This window comes from Phaseolus vulgaris, chromosome 7, assembly GCF_051622355.1.
Source record: "Phaseolus vulgaris cultivar YP4 chromosome 7, ASM5162235v1, whole genome shotgun sequence".
Taxonomy (NCBI): domain Eukaryota; kingdom Viridiplantae; phylum Streptophyta; class Magnoliopsida; order Fabales; family Fabaceae; genus Phaseolus; species Phaseolus vulgaris.
This window is the reverse complement of record NC_143504.1, coordinates 36,885,111-36,903,028: the sequence shown is the minus strand read 5'-3', so window position 1 is coordinate 36,903,028 and position 17,918 is coordinate 36,885,111. Positions and strand designations below refer to the sequence as shown.

Here is a 17,918-nt window from a genome sequence, read left to right as displayed (position 1 = left end):
AATTGGAACAACAAGACGAGGATAAGTTTGAATTTCAGTTTCAGCTCTGCGGTGCTGAGTGTTTCCTGAGACATTCACAATCTCCTCCCAAGGGGGGCAGTTTTTGCCACCGGTTCCAGGGATATATGTGCAGGTAGAAGGCCCTGATGGAGGCACAGGACCCTTGTCGTCTACAGACACAAGATTCAGTTGTTCCTTCATGTTCAATACCCTACTAGCTAGGTTTGGCTCAACATGAACCACAGCAAGAAAAACAATCAATGCCAAAACAAAGTTTAGAACCTTCATGGTGTGTGTTTGAAAACTGAGGAATTAAGAGAATTAATTGATGAAGCATCTGAGTGGGGGTGGAGGCATATTTATATTGGCACTGGCAGCATGGCGTTTATTAATTGTGTGACTCGTGCGTATTACTAGTATTCAGTATTTGACAAAATATATATTTAATACGACACTGACAAAACATGCATGAATTAAGAACTGCAATGAAACGCAACTTTAGTTGGTGGGGACATCCCCAACAAGCACACACTGTTTTATAGAGCAAGCAGACGGCTAATAAGACTTACATGAGTTGTTATTGTATATGTATCCAAGTAACTAACTTTTCCATTAAAACAAGAAAGTAAAAAGTTGGTCAGATCCTGCATCTGGCACATAAGTTCAAGTATGTGGCATAGGAAAGTGGGGGTGGGTGGTGGCATATGGTGACTCCAATCTCAGATATCGCGATCAGAGTTGAATCCTGAGGTTACGCTAGCTAGTGCCAAATAAATTGCATGGTTGATAATGGAGATTTGTTGGAGATATAACATAAGGATATTTGATAGTATATATTATTTGATAGTATATAAATGAGTGTAAATATCATATTATAAGTTGGTTTTATAAAATTAAGTTGACTTTAAAGTTTAATTTTTATTATGATATTAGAGTGAAGTCTATTTTATCGAGAATTTGTTGATTTTATTAAGTCATGTCAATTTGTGTTGACAGGAACATGATGATAGATCAATGGCACGCCCCATACAACTCTGGCTTTAATACCTCCACTAGTACAAAATACGGAATTAACGACCCTGTATAAAGAAAGTTCACGAAGAACAGTCGTAATAAAAGAGACGGTGACATTTTTGTAATCTTTTTGCCATTTTTGTAGTTTTTAACGACGGTTAACGTGGGAAATGCCGTTATATATCAATCTCCGCACTAATAAGACGATTCCAATACTAACCGTCGTTATAAATGGTATTTCCTATGAGGCAACAGCTAGCACGGGCTTTCCTTACACTCTTAATCTTATTTTCCACTCTCTTAACCTTCTTTCCACTCTCAGCGACAATATCGCTCTTCTTTCGACTCTCCTACTTCTTCTCTCCCCCCGATATCTACCTCATCAACTGTGGTTCCACCGCCCCCTCCACCCTCGTCAACTACCACTCCTTCACCAGCGATATTGTCGACCACCGCTCTCCATTCCCCTGCGCCATTTCGCTCGAAACGATACCCCCCTACCCGACTTACCCCCAATCTACCACACCGCTAGGGTTTTCGCAAGCCCTGCTAGGTACTCCTTCCCCATCATCGACAAAGGCAACAACATCTTGCGCTTCCACTTCCACCCTTTGAACTTCTCCAATATCAATCTGGGTCAAGCCCAGTTTCATGAATTGCTCAACGACCATGTTGTTTTAGCAACTTCACCCGTTTGGCCAGTGGCTTCAGAAACCCTAGGATCGTGGAGTATCAAGTGTGGGTCGATGCAGATAACCTTGTGGTCGTGTTTGTGTCCAATAAAGATTCGAAATTGGCGTTTGTCAACGCCATTAAGGTGATTTCTATTCCCAAAGACCTTGTCCCTGACACGACACAATATTTGAGCCAATCAAAAGTAGAGAAATTTGAGGGTTTGAACAAACAGTCTCTTGAGGTTGTGTATAGGGTCTCTGTTGGGGGTGTTAAAATTACCCCTTTTAACGATTCCCTGTGGAGAACTTGGATTCCTGATGATGAGTTTTTCAAAACAAGGGTTGGGTCTGAGAAGCTTTACTTTGGTGGTAGGATCAAGTACCGTGTTGGTGGGGCTAGTCGTGAGGTTGGGCCTGATAATGTGTATAACAGTGTTAGGTTAATCAAAAGTAAGAATGATTTTGTTCCTTGTGTTAATATGACTTGGGTGTTTCTCATTGTTGGAGGCTATAAGTACTTGGTTCGATTGCATTTTTGTGATATTGCTAGCATTTCGCTTGTTTTGCTTTCAATGTGTATGTGAATGGGTATTTGGCTTATGAAGATTTGGATCTTTCCTATATTACAAAATCGCTAGCTTCACCGTTTTACACCAACTTTCTTGTTGATGGAGGAGATGGGGTTTTAAGTGTTAGTGTATGTCCCTCACGGAGTAGCATGCTGCATCTCATCGATGGTATATTGAATGCAGTTGAGGTAATGAAGTTGAAAAATTCTCTCAGTAGTCTTGATGGAGAGGTTTGCGCTGATTTTGTTATAAAGAGCTGGTCGAAGGGGAATAGATATATAGTTATAAGTTATATCTAAAGATAAGATGAAGAAGTTGGGTGTAAACTTTATCAGCAAATCTAGTCATTATAGGTGACTTTCTTGAGAAAATAATTACTATAAGTCTGACTATAGCCATTATAGTGTTAATAATTACTATAGTCATTTTAGGGATTGTTGTATTATATCTGTGTTGCCTTGTTCATATCATAATATGAGGGCGTTTCTTTTGTCACCTGATCTTGTTTTCTTATCATTGTTCATTTTGCTCTATTATGTAATGATGTAGCTTTCACCATTTTAATTGTTTGAACTTATCGAAATACTTATGTATCTATCATATTGAGTGGTTATATGAATATATATTGGTATTCTCAATTATCTGCTTCGGTTTATACTTGGACCTAGTATTGTTTAAACTAATCATGAAGAAACATTTCTAATAACATGAACATGTTGAAGCTGAAGTACAAAGGGAAGGTATATATATAAAACTAAATATATTTTTTAAAAACAAACAACATTTAACTACAGTTCCAGATGGAACCATCTTTACAAATCCTTTTTTTAACACTACACACTTATAAGGTTCCCAAGACCGTCGTAATTTTTTTTTTAAATTTTGTTATTTGGTCTAAGTAACAACGATTGAATACATGTGTCGTTATATTTTATTTATAATGACGGTTTTAGAATCGTCGTTATAAATGACTTATTTATCAGAATAACAACGATTCTGAACCCTCTTTATATGCTCTTTTTAATACTTTTCTGTACTAGTGCTCACGACGTTAATGCAGTGCAATTTTGGTGGTTACTGTTAGTTGAAGTGGTAACGTTTCAAAACGAATAGAATTGGTGTTGACAATTTGTGGAAAGGAATAGATATGTTGTAATTTGTTTTGGCATTGATGGATATTAACAGGAAGGAAACGATACCATGGGCTTTCTTTAAAGAAGGGATTCAATCTTCGAAACTTGGATAGGTTGGGTGCTGTACCGCCCTGGTGGTCGGGTATGATGACGTGGCATCCTCCTACAGTATAAGCGTGGTGACAAGGCGCCAGGTTGGCAGAAGGGAAGGAAGTCGGGGGGCACGTGTAGTCGCCGGTTGTTAAGTTGGCGTGTTCCGATCGCCAGGTTAAAGATCAAGTCGCCAGATGTAGATTCAGGCGACCTAGGCATTGGAGATCGCCAGAGCAAGCACATCGCCGAAGATGAAGGAGAGGCAGCAGGTTATGAAGGCGGCCGGCGAGACCACAGGGAAGGTGTATGAAAACCCCTAACTCGCCAGTTCCAGTAGAGATCGCACTCCTAAGTTAGCTATGCACTGGGCAGTACCATGCATAAGTAACTTAGCCAAAATGAGAGTAGAAGCAGCGCCAAGTCAGGGAGCCTCCAGATGATGGCACGTGTACAGTTGGATACGAGCCACGTGTCCAAGTCTGTAACTGCCAGGAGAGAGAAAGCCACCAGGTATATAAGAGCTCTTAACAAACTTTCTGAGGTACGCACGTTCAGTTCATACACTTTACGCTTGCGAGTGATAGAGCTGATTGTGAGAGAGGATTTGCACGGTTCTTGTTCTTAGTATTTGGTGATACCGTCATTGACTTGAGCGTCGGAGTGCGATCGGCCGCAGCGGCGCCGTATTGTTTGGTTGTTCGCGGGGAAACGGTGGTTTTTGGTGAAGTTGTGGTTTTCTTCGAAGGTTTGCGGTGTTCTTGAGTTCTTGCGCAGTTTCTTGAGTCTTCTCCGATTGATCGCTGATTCGATCGTGGTTGAAGTGTTGTTTGCTGTTTTCCTGTGGTTCGCTGAAGTTAATGAGAAAAATGAGAAGCAATCGTTCCAGTCCCGTGGCGCCTGTCGCTGCTGAAGGCGACACCGCCATGACCATGGCGCAGATGGCAGAGATGATGCGCTCGTTGCAGGCAACTGTGGAAGCCTCGCGCGTGGAGCAGGCGAGGATACATGAGGACCTGGTCGCCTCTCGCGCCAGGAACAAGGAGCTCAGCAAGGTAACTGAGGAGCTGCGTCGAGCTCTTCAGGAGCAGCAAGGACGCTCTTCTGCTGAAGAGGTGGCGCCGTCGACGCCACCTCGTGTTTTCCCAATGTCTTTTGTTCAGGCGATTACCGACACGCCTATTCCCACGAGCGTGGTTCCGGTTAAGGCTGTCTTTACCGGCGTGGAGGATCCAGAGGCTCATCTCACCACGTTCCACACGCAGATGATGCTGTCGGGAGGGTCAGACGCCGTCTACTGCAAGATGTTCGTGAGTACGCTCCAGGGAACGGCGATGGAGTGGTTTGTGAGCCTGCCTAACGGCCACATAACCAATTTTCAACAGTTCTCGAAAATCTTTGTCGAGCAGTACATTGTGAATAAGGCACCGCCCAGGGTGTCCTATGATCTGTTTGATATAAGGCAGTACCATGGGGAGTCCCTCAAAGACTACCTCAATCGCTTCCGAGCGCAGATGGTCAGATCGCCGATCAAGGATGAAGAAATGCTGGTCTATGCTTTCAAGAAGGGCGTGCAGCCAGGGCCATTCTGCGAGGCCTTGATCAGGGCTCATCCAGCGACGTTTGCTGAAGTCAGACGACTTGCGGTGGCCCACATCGCCGACGAGAGTGAAGTCGCCGAGAAGAGAGGCAGCGTGGCTCCCGCCAGGCCACGCGCCCAGACCAGGATCCAGCCGCAGAGGGTGCTGGAAACGGCGGCGGCGGCCAGAAAAGACTAGAGGACTCGCCATCCTTACGACCGGAGAAACAAGGGAAGAAGCCAAGCGCGCCAACAGCCAGCACGCCGGGAGTACAATCGCCCGCCTAAGCACAAATTTGTCATGGGACTAGCGGACCTGATCGCTATCCCTAACATATCTGCTAGGTTGAAGGCGCCCGAGAAGGTGGGCGACAAGGTGCTGGGGTCAAAGCCGGACGCCTGGTGCGAGTTCCACCAATGTTTTGGCCACACCTTGGACTCGTGTTTGTCTTTGGGGTATCAGCTCGACGATCTGGTTAAGAGCGGGTTCCTAAATGACTATCTGCTAGATAGAAGGACGGGGGGAGCGTCGAGTTCCCATCCAGCAGGTGGAGAAGCCCAGCAACACTAGATGCCTATCCACGGGGAGATCCACACCATTGCAGGGGGTTTCTCAGGTGGTGGATGCACCGCATCGCAGAGGAAAAAGTATGCGCGATCGGTGATGACAATGGACATGTTTGAAGATCACTCGCCGGAAGTGGACATTACGTTCACCAAGCAGGATCTTCGGGACGTTGTGCCTCATGACAACGATCCCATAGTCATTTCGTTGGTCACAACAGGGAGGAAGGTCCACAGAGTTCTGGTGGACCAAGGAAGCTCGGCATACGTGATGTTCTGGCCGACTTTCACGCAGCTGGAATTGCCCCTTGACCAGCTAAGGCCCTAAGGAGGGTGCTTATATGGGTTCGCTGGTGACCAGGTGGAGGTCAGGGGGTACATTGAGCTGAGAACCACGTTTACAGATGAGGCTGGATCGAGGACGGAGAAAATCAAGTACCTCATAGTAAACGCTCCTTCAGCATATAACATCCTGTTGGGAAGGCCCACTCTTAACAGGATAGGCGCCATTCCGTCGACTCGGCACATGAAGGTAAAGTTGCCGTCCATGGAAGGGGTGGTGATCACGATCAAGTCTGATCAGAAAGAGGCGAAAAGGTGCTATGAGAATAGCCTGAAAAACTAAAGATCAGTGAGTTATGTAACAACCACCCCACCTCCCGGTGTGAAGCCCAGACCGCCGGTAACAGAGGAGGCCGCCGGAAGGGATGTAGAGATGGTAGACGCTGAGCTAGGGGAGAGGAATGCTGGCCTGGAGGAGGAAGAGGCGCGGAATCGCCCCGAGGAAGCAAGGGAACAGGGAATCGCCAGGGCGGTGATCGCCAGAGAATCCAGGCCCAAACCTGTTGAGCAATGGCTCGAGAAGGAGGTCGGAGGGAAAATTTTCAAGCTCGGAAGATCTCTGGAGGTCGATCTCCAGGACCAGATCGCCAAGGTGATTGAGCGGCATCTGGACGCGTTTGCTTGGTCCGCTTCGGACATGCCCGGGATCGATCCCGACTTCTTGTGCCATCATCTGACGATGGACAACATGGTGAGACCGGTGCGACAAAGGAGAAGAAAATTCAATGAGGAGAGGAGGCAGGCGATCAGGGACGAAACACAGAAACTCCTCGCTGCAGGCCACATCAGGGAAGTCCAGTACCCTGAATGGTTGGCAAATGTCGTACTGGTGAAGAAGAGTAACGGGAAATGGCGCATGTGCGTCGATTTCACCGATCTGAACAAAGCTTGCCCAAAGGATTCGTATCCTTTACCAAGCATTGATGCCCTGGTCGATAGTGCTGCAGGGTGCAAGCTGCTGAGTTTCCCGGATGCCTTCTCGGGCTATAATCAGATCAAGATGCATCCCATGGATGAAGAAAAAACAGCCTTCATGACGGAGAGGTCGTGCTACTGCTATAAGGTGATGCCGTTTGGGCTGAAGAACGCGGGGGCCACGTACCAGAGGTTGATGGATCGAGTACTTGCACCAATGCTGGGAAGGAACGTGCAAGCCTACGTCGATGACATGGTCGTGACCTCGCAGGAGAAAAGCAAGCACGTTGCAGACTTGGAAGAATTGTTCGCGACGATCGCCAAGTTCAAGTTAAAGCTCAACCCGGAGAAATGCATTTTCGGCGTGGAGGCTGGAAAGTTTTTGGGTTTTCTCTTGACTGAAAGGGGGATAGAAGCTAACCCAGACAAGTGTGCCGCCATCTTGGCGATGAGAAGCCCGGCTACGGTGAAAGAAGTCCAGCAGCTAACAGGTCGGATGGCAGCCCTATCTCGCTTCGTGTCAGCTAGCGGAGAAAAGGGGCATCGCTATTTTCAATGTCTGCGGCGCAATAACAAGTTCGTTTGGATGAAAGAGTGCGAGGAGGCTTTCGTCAAACTAAAAGAGTATCAGGCGAGCCCGCCGGTTCTGTGCAAACCGCTGGCGGGAATCCCTCTCAGGTTGTATTTCACTGTGACTGAGAGGGCGGTGAGTGCGGTGCTCGCCCAGGATCAAGATCAGGCTCAGAAGCCTATTTATTTTGTGAGCAAAGTATTGCAGGGCCTAGAAACGAGATATCAGGCCCTGGAGAAGGCTGCGCTGGCTGTGGTGTTTTCGGCGAGGAGGTTGCGCCACTACTTCCACAGTTTCACAATACTGGTGATGACTGACCTGCCCATCCAGAAGGTCTTGAAGAAACCCGACGTTGCGGGAAGGATGGTGAAGTGGGCAGTGGAGTTGTCAGAGTTCGATATTAAATATGAGCCGCGAGGCCCGATCAAGGGGCAAGTCTTTCCGGATTTCGTGGTCGAGCTCTCATCAGAGGCGGCGCGGGTTGAAGGAGACGATTTCTGTTGGGTACTTTCGGTGGACGGATCGTCGAACCAGCAGGGCAGCGGTGCTTGAGTCATATTGGAAGGACCCAACGGGATGCTGATTGAACAATCTTTGAGGTTTGCCTTTAAAGCCAGCAATAATCAAGCAGAGTATGAGGCGCTGATCGCCGGGATTTTGCTGGCCAAGGAAATGGGAGCTAGGGTGTTGATGGCAAAGAGTGACTCGCTGCTAGTCACGGGGCAAGTAACAGGCGAGTTCCAGGCTAAAGATCCACAAATGGCGGCTTACTTGGCGTATGTGCAGGAATTAAAGAGTTCCTTTGCCTCTTTTGAAGTAGTACATGTGCCCAGAGAGCAGAATGCCCGAGCTGACTTGCTTGCTAAGCTCGCCAGCTCAGGCAAGGGGGGTAGGCAGAGGACGGTGATTCAAGAAACTCTGAAGACGCCGAGGGCTTTTGTAGCAGATCACCTGGTCCTTCAGATAAGCAGGTCGACGGAGAGAGCAGCGAGAAGCCATAAGTCCTTGACGCAAGAAACTCTGAGATCGCCGAGAGTTAGAGCATGCCGAGGAGAGAAGGTGGACGTGATGCAGATCTGCGCCGCCCATGAGCCAGACATTTGGATAACGCAATACAAACGATGCCTGGCAGATGGCCTCCTCCTGTTGGATTCGACGGAAGCTAGGAAGGTAAAGAAAAATTCCAGCAAGTATACGTTGATTGATGGCGATCTGTACAGGTTTGGGTTCACTCACCCGCTCCTAGAATGTATACACGGCGAGAAGTGCACGAGAATTATGGCAGAGCTCCACGAAGGTATATGCGGGAGCCACGTCGGGGGTCGAGCTCTGGCCGCGAGGACTCTCCGTGCAGGCTACTACTGGCCATCCATGAGAGAAGATTGCAAGAAATATGCCCAATGCTGTAAACAATGCCAGCAGCACGCCGATTGGCATAAGGCACCTCCCGAGGAGTTGAAGTCGATCTATAGCCCTTGGCCGTTTCATACTTGGGGAATCGACATCCTGGGACCTTTCCCGCTGGCGATCAGGCAAATGAAGTACTTGGTGGTGGCGATTGAGTATTTCACCAAGTGGATTGAAGCAGAACCAGTGGCCCAGATCACCGCACACAAGATCGAAGGTTTTGTATGGAAGAACATCGTGTGCCGGTTTGGAGTGCCTAAGCGCCTGGTGTCAGATAATGGGACGCAGTTTGCAAGCCACCTGTTGAAGAAGCTTTGCGAAGGGGTGGGAATTCAACAAGTGTTTGCATCCGTCGAGCACCCTCAAACGAATGGCCAGGTGGAGTCAGCCAATCGGGTGTTGTTGAGGGGTTTGAAGAGAAGGCTTGAGAAAGCCAAGGGAAGTTGGGCTGAGGAGGTGCCCTGTATAGTCTGGGCGTACCACACCACCGAGCAGTCAGGAACCCACGAGACCCCGTTCAGCTTAGTCTATGGGTGTGATGCCATGATTCCAGTGGAGATCCAGGAAAGCTCGCCGAGATTCCAGAACTTCGTAGAGGAAGATTCGAATGAAGAGAGAAGGCTGAACCTGGATCTGCTGGATGAGGTCAGGGAAGAGGTGAGGTTGAAGGCTGAGGCTGTGAAGAGAAGGGTTAAACGAAGATACAACTCGAAGGTGATGCCAAGGCAGTTTAGAGAGGGCGACTTGGTGATGAGGAAGGCCCACCAGTACGAGATGGAGAATAAATTGTCACCCAAGTGGACCGGACCGTTCAGAATAACCGAGGCGCTCGGGAACGGGGCCTACCGCTTAGAGACGCTGGAAGGAGGGGCTATCCCTCGCACCTGGAACGCCACACACCTGAAGTTGTACTATAGTTAAGAGCTTTGTAAGTAAAGGCAAACACAATGTTATATTACAATGTCTCTGTTAAAACAGTTTGAAGGGGGCACTCTTTTTTCCCTAAGGAGGGTTTTTAATGAGGCCACCCAATAAAAGAAGAGTTTTCGAAGTATAAGGTGTTTTCAGATTGCATGTGTGCTATTTTCAAAAGTTTTGAAGAAAGACCTTGTCGTTTGTACATGATTTAAGGCAAGAAAATATATATCGCGTGCTTTCTAAAAAGTTTTAAGTCCTCATCGTTTTTCGGCGATTGGAGGCACCAGTTAAGTTTTAAGTCCTCATCGTTTTTCGGCGATTGGAGGCACCAGTTAAGTTTTCAAAGTCCTCATCGTCTTTCGGCGATCGGAGGCACCAGATGAAAGACCTCAACGCTCTCGCGCGTCCTGAGGCAAGTAAAAGACCTCCTCGCCGTCGAGCGAGTGCAGGCGAGAAAGAGTAAAAAGTCCTCCATGTTTCTGGGGGCGAGAAGATGGAACCCCTGGGGCAATGTAGAGGCAAGTTAAAGACCTCCTCGCCGACGAGCGAGTGCAGGCGAGAGAAAGAAAAGGTCCTCAGTGCATCCAGGGGGGAGGAGATGTACACCCTGGGCAAGTTGAGGCACCAGATAAAGTCCTTATCGCCGTTGTGCGAGCTAAGGCCAGTTAAAGACCTCCTCGCCGCCGAGCGAGTGCAGGCGAGAGAAAGAAAAGGTCCTCAGTGCATCCAGGGGGGAGGAGATGTACACCCTGGGCAAGTTGAGGCACCAGATAAAGTCCTTCTCGCCGTTGAGCGAGTTCAGGCGAGTTAAAAGACCTTCTCACTTACATGCGAGTTGAGGCACCAGATAAAATCCTTCTCGTCTCGAACGAGTTCAGGTATGGCGCTGAGGGTGGAAGAAGTATGGAAGGTGGCTAAGGTAGGTTCGAAGAGAACGCCTAGTCAGCCGGTCTTTGTTCTGAAGTCCAGGAGGGTAAAGAGAGAACCCCAAAGGGCGTCTCTGCTCCCAGATAAAGAAACAATTGCCAAAGCATGAGGCTAGGAAAGGCTGATGTTACCAAGAGTTCTTGGCGATCGGGAAAAGTTCAAACACGGCGAGAAGGTTGAAAGACTTGTTTGATAAAGCAGGTCGAGTGAGACGTTGTTTGAGCCAATAATTGAGTTACAGTTCGTTGCTTGGAAGGTATTCTTATGATAAGGTTAGTGCCTCAAGAGTACAAGTTGTTTAAAGTGATTATTGCTTAAGTTTGAATTGGCTCGAGGCAGTTACGTCAAAGGTCGCGTTTGCAAAATCACTAAGTTAAATCCGACAAAGTTAAACATGCAAAGAAGGCTAAAGCGCTTAAAAGGAGTCAGGGGAGAGAATATCCAAGTTTTGTGATTGAAATAAGTATCTGTTAAAAATACATATGCGCGAGTTTATTACAAGATATATACAGGGGAAATCATAAAAGTAGCAGATGAGGTGGAATTGATCAGTCTTCAGCAGGAACGACCTTTCCATCTACTACTTCGTTGTCCAACGACACCATGCTGAGGTCGAGATCGGGGAATAGGCATGCGAATTGTTCCCGAGCGGCTTCGAATCCAGCAGCCAGAATCTGAGCAGAGTTTAGTTTAAGTTCTTCAATTTGCCCTTGAAGTTCCTCAACCTACTTCTTGAGCTCTTTATTCTGCTGCTCCAGCTCTTCAACCTGTTTCCTGAGTTGTTCGTTGGTCTCTTGAGCATGGAGAAGGTCTTCAGTAACCTTCTTGGATTCTGACTGCGCTTGGGCCAACTCAGCAGCCATCTTTTCTTTCTCTTTGTTGGCCTCGACGAGATCAGCCATGGCGTCGTCCCTCGCCTTTTCTACTTGCCCAAGTAGTTTCTCTCGGTCGATCGACCTCTGCTCTAGTTTCTGCACCTTAGCGGCGTCAGCTTTCATGAGGGCCTCCAGGTCGACCGCCCTGGTGCGAAGAGGTACGATCTTGCTCTCCAATTTGATTTTCTCTTGGGCAAGTTGATGAACCTTGCGGCGAAGGTCAGTGGCCTCCTGGCGCGCCAATCTGAGCTCGGTGCTCATCGCGTCTTCTACTCGGGAGTGTTCCATCTCCGCGAGCGTCAGATTGGCAGACAACTTCTCCACCTCGAGCCTCATGGTGCTGTTTTCAGTTCTGAGGTTGAAGAGGTCGTCTTGAAGCCTCCGGGTTGAGCCTTCCACCGCCCTGGTTATGATTGCTGGGATATCCTCCGCTATGGTTTTCAGTTTGGCGGTTAGGGGCTCCCACATCCTTGTGACCTCAAGGGGAAGGTTTGCGGCTTGAAGAGGCGCCAGGTGGGCCTGTTGAGGGTTCTCGTCGCCACCTTCCTTAGCAGGATCTTCAGTGTTTGCTTCTTGGCGTGGCGACGGGATCGGGGATTCGGTGATCAGAATTGGAGAGGTATGAGCAACCTCATCCCCGATCGGAGCATTTTCTGCAGCTGAAGCGTTTGAAGGGGGGCCCCCTCCAGCTGACATGTATGGCGTAGAGGCGCTTGGGGGGTCCTCCAGGAAATTTGGCTCTTGGGCCTCAGCTGCAGGTGGCGCAGTGGCCAGTGGAATCGCCTGGACTGGAGAAGGAGGAGCCTGCGGCGTTGGCGATGATGGTGTTGAAGTTGGAAGAGGGGGTGGAGCAGGTGGAGAAGAAGGTGCCACCCTCTTCCTTTTCGTAACGAGGGCATCCTCCGTGACCTCGTCATCCTCTCCTTCCTCCTCATGGACGATTTGAGGGGCTTTTCGCTTAGGTCTCTTAAGGACCAATTTCTTGCGCTGGGTGGGTTCCTTGGGCGGTGATCGCCCATGAACGATGGCCTTCTCGACCGCCGAGTTGGGCACCGTTTGGGAGTCGGTCGCCAACCCGTGGTTTCGGGCGAGCGCCTTTAATTCGGCGAGCATGCCTCTGCCCAACATGTTGTCTGCATGAAACGAAAATGCATGGGTTAGCTCAAAGAAGAAAAAGATAAGTGTATGAGGTAATAAAGCAGCAAAGCAAGTAGTATATGCAGGAAAGGTAAAACCAAAGTCTTGTGCATATCGCACAAGACGCCCAGAAGCAGTATCAGAAGCAGTATCAAAGCAACAGTTTGGATGTCCTAACCTATTTGGAATTCTAGCTGATCCTCAAAGAATTCGAAGGAGATCAAGGTGGTGGTCAGGAATGTTATATTGGCATCCGCCACCCTCTTCCAGAATAGACAGAGGTCTCTGTCCAATGCTCCCATGCTATCAGGACTTCTGGGCCTCCTGAAGCAGCTCTTGGACTCCTTTTTCCCCTTGTCCACCCAGTACAAGGGGAAGCCATCAAGAAGGGAGGTGTCCTTGTCGTTTGCACGTACTTGGACGAATTTCCCCTTCCAGTCTTTGTACGATTGCTGGAAGATGGTAAAAATGGATCTCCCAGCAATCGCATTCAAGCTTACCCACAGGCGGTCTCCTGGGTGCTTGGCCTCGAAAAGGAACAAAAACACGTCCACCGACGCGGGCAACCCCAGGTGGTCGCATGTTATTTGAAAGGCTCGAACAAACGCCCAGCTGTTGGGGTGAAGCTGGGCGGCAGCAATGTTGAGCTCGGTCAGAAGCTCCCTCTCGAATCGGGTGAGAGGGAACCTGAGCTTGACCTTCTTGAAGAAAGTTGTATAGACAAAGCAGAAGGGCCCGTCGACGCTTACTCTGTCATCAGCACACACTGGCAGATCGGCGGGGCAAGGCAACACCATCATCTTCTCGTCGTGCTCCTTGTGAAACGATTGATAGGCCTCGTCCCCCTTAGTCAGCCGCAGAACTGCACCCGCAGTGTTCACCGACGAGGTCTCCTTCAGAAGGGTTGAGTTAGCCCAGGGGTATAGAGTTTTGAAGTCTGGCAGAGGGACGGGGGCTCCTCCAGCGTTAGATGGAGTCGCCTGAGCCAGGACAGGTTGGGAAGACGCAGGCCTCACAGCCTGCAAAGACGAAGCGCCACGAACTTGTGTTGGGTCGTGTGCTTGTGAAGGAAGGTTTCGTGCTGAAGGAGGTGGGTTCGGGGTAATCTTTCTGCGAGTCATGATAGCAGCTGCAAAGGGAGAAGAAAGGAAAAATGGTCAGGGGGTTATAGAGGCTGACTCGATCATAGAAGGAAGGAGAAGAACGAACGAATGAAGCCCTAAGTTGCGCAGAATGAGAAATGGAAAGAACAACCCACAGCGTATGCACCAGGCAGTTACAGGATGATGCAAATCGGTGAAAATGCAAGGAAACCCAGCAGATGAAGGAAAGTAGTTACCTTTCGATGATCAGGAAGACGGTGAAGGAAGATGGTGATCTAGAGCGTTGAAGAGCGTCGAGAGCTTTCGCAGAAGGAAGTGAGAGCGTTTGCAAGCACGAAGAAGGTGATGGAATAGTGGAGCGTAATGGGTTTAAGGGTTTTCGAAATGATTTTAGGAAGCGCTAACGGCAGATGAAGAGAGCCGTTGATGAAGCCACGTGTCGAACGATGAGTGAAGGGTTTGGTGGAGCGTCAGAGCAGCAGAAAGTACAATCACTTGGAATTCTGCGTCAGTGCCACGTAGATCGGTGTTAACGAAGGCTCTTTCAGTCTTTTCGCTAGACAAGTCTTCGCTTAAGACTGGGGGGCTTGTGTACCGCCCTGGTGGTCGGGTATAATGACGTGGCATCCTCCTACAGTATAAGCGTGGCGACAAGGCGCCAGGTTGGCAGAAGGGAAGGAAGTCGGGGGGCACGTGTAGTCGCCGGTTGTTAAGTTGGCGTGTTCCGATCGCCAGGTTAAAGATCAAGTCGCCAGATGTAGATTCAGGCGACCTAGGCATTGGAGATCGCCAGAGCAAGCACATCGCCGAAGATGAAGGAGAAGCAGCAGGTTATGAAGGTGGCCGGCGAGACCACAGGGAAGGTGTATGAAAACCCCTAACTCGCCAGTTCCAGTATAGATCGCACTCCTAAGTTAGCTATGCACTGGGCAGTACCATGCATAAGTAACTTAGCCAAAATGAGAGTAGAAGCAGCGCCAAGTCAGGGAGCCTCCAGATGATGGCACGTGTACAGTTGGATACGAGCCACGTGTCCAAGTCTGTAACTGCCAGGAGAGAGAAAGCCACCAGGTATATAAGAGCTCTTAACAAACTTTCTGAGGTACGCACGTTCAGTTCATACACTTTACGCTTGCGAGTGATAGAGCTGATTGTGAGAGAGGATTTGCACGGTTCTTGTTCTTAGTATTTGGTGATACCGTCATTGACTTGAGCGTCGGAGTGCGATCGGCCGCAGCGGCGCCATATTGTTTCTTTGCAGGTTCTTGAAGTAGATCCCGGAAAGGAACGGAAGTGAGAAGCGGTACGCACGTCGATCCTTTGACGAGGCATTCTCCAGCGTTCCGGTCAACAGGCAGGATCAGGTGCATATGAGCAAGCTGTGAAATCTTGGAAAAATGGGTAGAATGATGCAGTAAAATCAATGAATTAGAGATCTCTTTTTTTTTTTCCTTTCAGCTTCTATATTTGGGTTTTAGATGGTGGTCGAAAGTGGCTATTAGTGGGTTGTTGTTAGTAGCTCTTGCGTAAGAAATAAAATATCCTAAAGTGTCTTTTTATTTAATTTATTTATTATTCATAAAAAAAAATCATCAATATATTTATTAAAAATAAAAACATTTAATAATATATAAAAATTCAAATTTTATTTTTTAAGTTAATTTTATGATAAATGGTTAAGAGTTGTGATAAATTTTAATGTACATCTTAATTAAACCAAGAAAATCAAATCAAATATATAGGGGTTTATAGAATTGATCAAGTGTTTTTTCTTAACATGGAAAAGAAAAAGAATTAATATTGTCGTGACGATCATTTGTGTTGATGTGCTAATAAGAAAGAAAATATTTTTACCTAGTATTTAGGTTGCTGCGAATTGATTGCGTATATGTTTGATGTAGTATTTGAAGTTTGAAAGTTTTGGATCTATGTTTTAGACATGAAAGATATGAAAAATGAAAAGTTATTTAAATTAGTTTGAGTTTAATATATATTTGATTTGATATGATGTGAAATCAAACTCATCTACGCTATTGATTAGGTCTTGATGCAAGCAATTGAGATGCAAAGTGACTCATAATTTCAGCTCTTGAAACAAGCACTGATAACAAAGGTCTCCTGTACATGGATTCAATTCAATATCCTTTTAAGAAATTAAGTTTACAACTTAAAAAATATATATATGAAAAAAAAAATTAGCCTAATAAATGGAAAACGCCAGAGTCTGTATAATTTTTTATTTTATAAAAGCTTTTTTGTTAAGCTGACACTTCATCTAGGCTGACAACTCAAGTAACAACAGTCATCTGCCATCATAAAAAAAAATATTATTATTAAAAAAAATACAAAAATATGGGGGACTAGACCAAATCCCATATGTTAACAAAAACGATACAAAGGTATACTATACTTATTCATAAAGAATTCTAAGAACAGACTAGATGAAAGTCTATTATACTAATGAAATGATTCTCTACGAATAAATCCTAAATTAGCCAACTTAGTAGTTGTTCTCACTGGTTGACTCGAACAGAAGTCCCTGCCCCTCCTATCTCCGCCTGAGAATCGAACTTCCTTGGTTGAAGAATCTCTCACCTGCAAAGAGAAAGGGCGCCTTGACGGCTGTTTGCACTCTGACACTCAAGTCAGTATCAGGGCAAAGAAACAATAAGTGTATAAAGTAGTTTCAGTCTTAGAAACTGTCTACCTTACTAGGGTTCTTAACACCCTTTATATAGGTTGAAACTAGGGTTTACCTATGTTTTGTTACTCATGCCTAGGGTTCCTTGGAGAATGTCCTTGCGCCGCTATTACACAATCTTAGCGTAATCTGGCACATACAACTTCCCTTAACTGGAGTGCAACGACTAACAGAATGGCTGCATGAGTACCAACTTATGCATCTAATCTCTGGCTTCATCTGTTCTACGGGTGCCGGAAGTATTCCCGTGCAATGCATGCAGCTTTACTTGAAGCCTTAACCCTAACGGGCCTTAGAGCCTCCAAGGACTATTTACTCATGTCGTGTCTGAATGCGCTACACACACCACCTGCATGGATCCCTCATGACTTAGGCTTTCTTCATATAAGATGTTTTAACTGGTAACTTAGTGTAATTTTAGAGTCCACCTTACTTGGCCCAATATAGCTGTTTAGGCCATCGACGTCCGATCTCTCCCTCTGTTGGCCAGGTCTGATGTCGATCTCTGACGTCAATATCCGAGGACTGGTTGGTACACAAGCCCCCGAATCTCGAACTGTAACTTGTTTCAGTGAAGAGACTAAGTGATCACCCTAAGTGACCTATGTGGCACTGGGTGACAGGACGTGAACAGTACACCGAAGTGACGTCTCACCATACTTTTTAAATCAACGTACACATGGCAAGATCAACGACTAATACTTGTTGGCGCTTGAACTTCTTCGTGCACTGTTTAAACATTTAAACCCTTACGCTCTCTTCACTGTTTCATTACTTTCACTTAAGTAGCTCTCGAACATTTCTCGTTCTCGAAGCGCTCTCTCTTCTTCTTCAAAAACCTCCATTTCTAAAACCTAATTTATTCAAAAGGTATGATCTTTATCCCACGATTACTCTTGCTTTATGATCCCGCTGCCCATAATATGCTATAACTGTTCTGGGACTGTTTATGTTTTCTGCATTTTATACTTTCTATATTCTTCGCTATGAGTCTCTGTTTTCTGGGTTTCCTGAGTCATACCCTTTTTCTTCATGTATTCCACCATTTTCAAGCAAGTCAAGCTCCAGTTGCCTTTCACGGGGTTCGAGCGCGCACTCCTCACCGAGGTGAATGTGGCCCCTGCCTAGCTGCACCCTAACAACTGGGCCTTCCTGAGGGCCTTTGCCATCTTGTGCAACCACTTCGGTCACACCCCCTCAATAGACGTCTTCTTGTACTTCTTCAAAGTGAAGAATCCCGACAAGAGACTATGGCTGAGTTTCAACGGAGTGGTGGGGAGAGTTCTCCTAACTCTCTTCCAACAATCCTACAAGGGCTTCAGGAAGAAGTTCTTTAAGATATGCTGCAACGTGCATGACCCCACTTTGCCAGATGGGTTCCCACTTTATTGGGTTGAGA

The 17,918-nt window shown here is 47.1% G+C and overlaps 1 pseudogene; it reads left to right on the top strand.

Moving 5' to 3' along the window:
* Positions 1-1,245: 1,245 nt before the first annotated feature.
* Positions 1,246-2,699, top strand: LOC150025891 (putative receptor-like protein kinase At5g24010; annotated as a pseudogene).
* Positions 2,700-17,918: the final 15,219 nt, after the last annotated feature.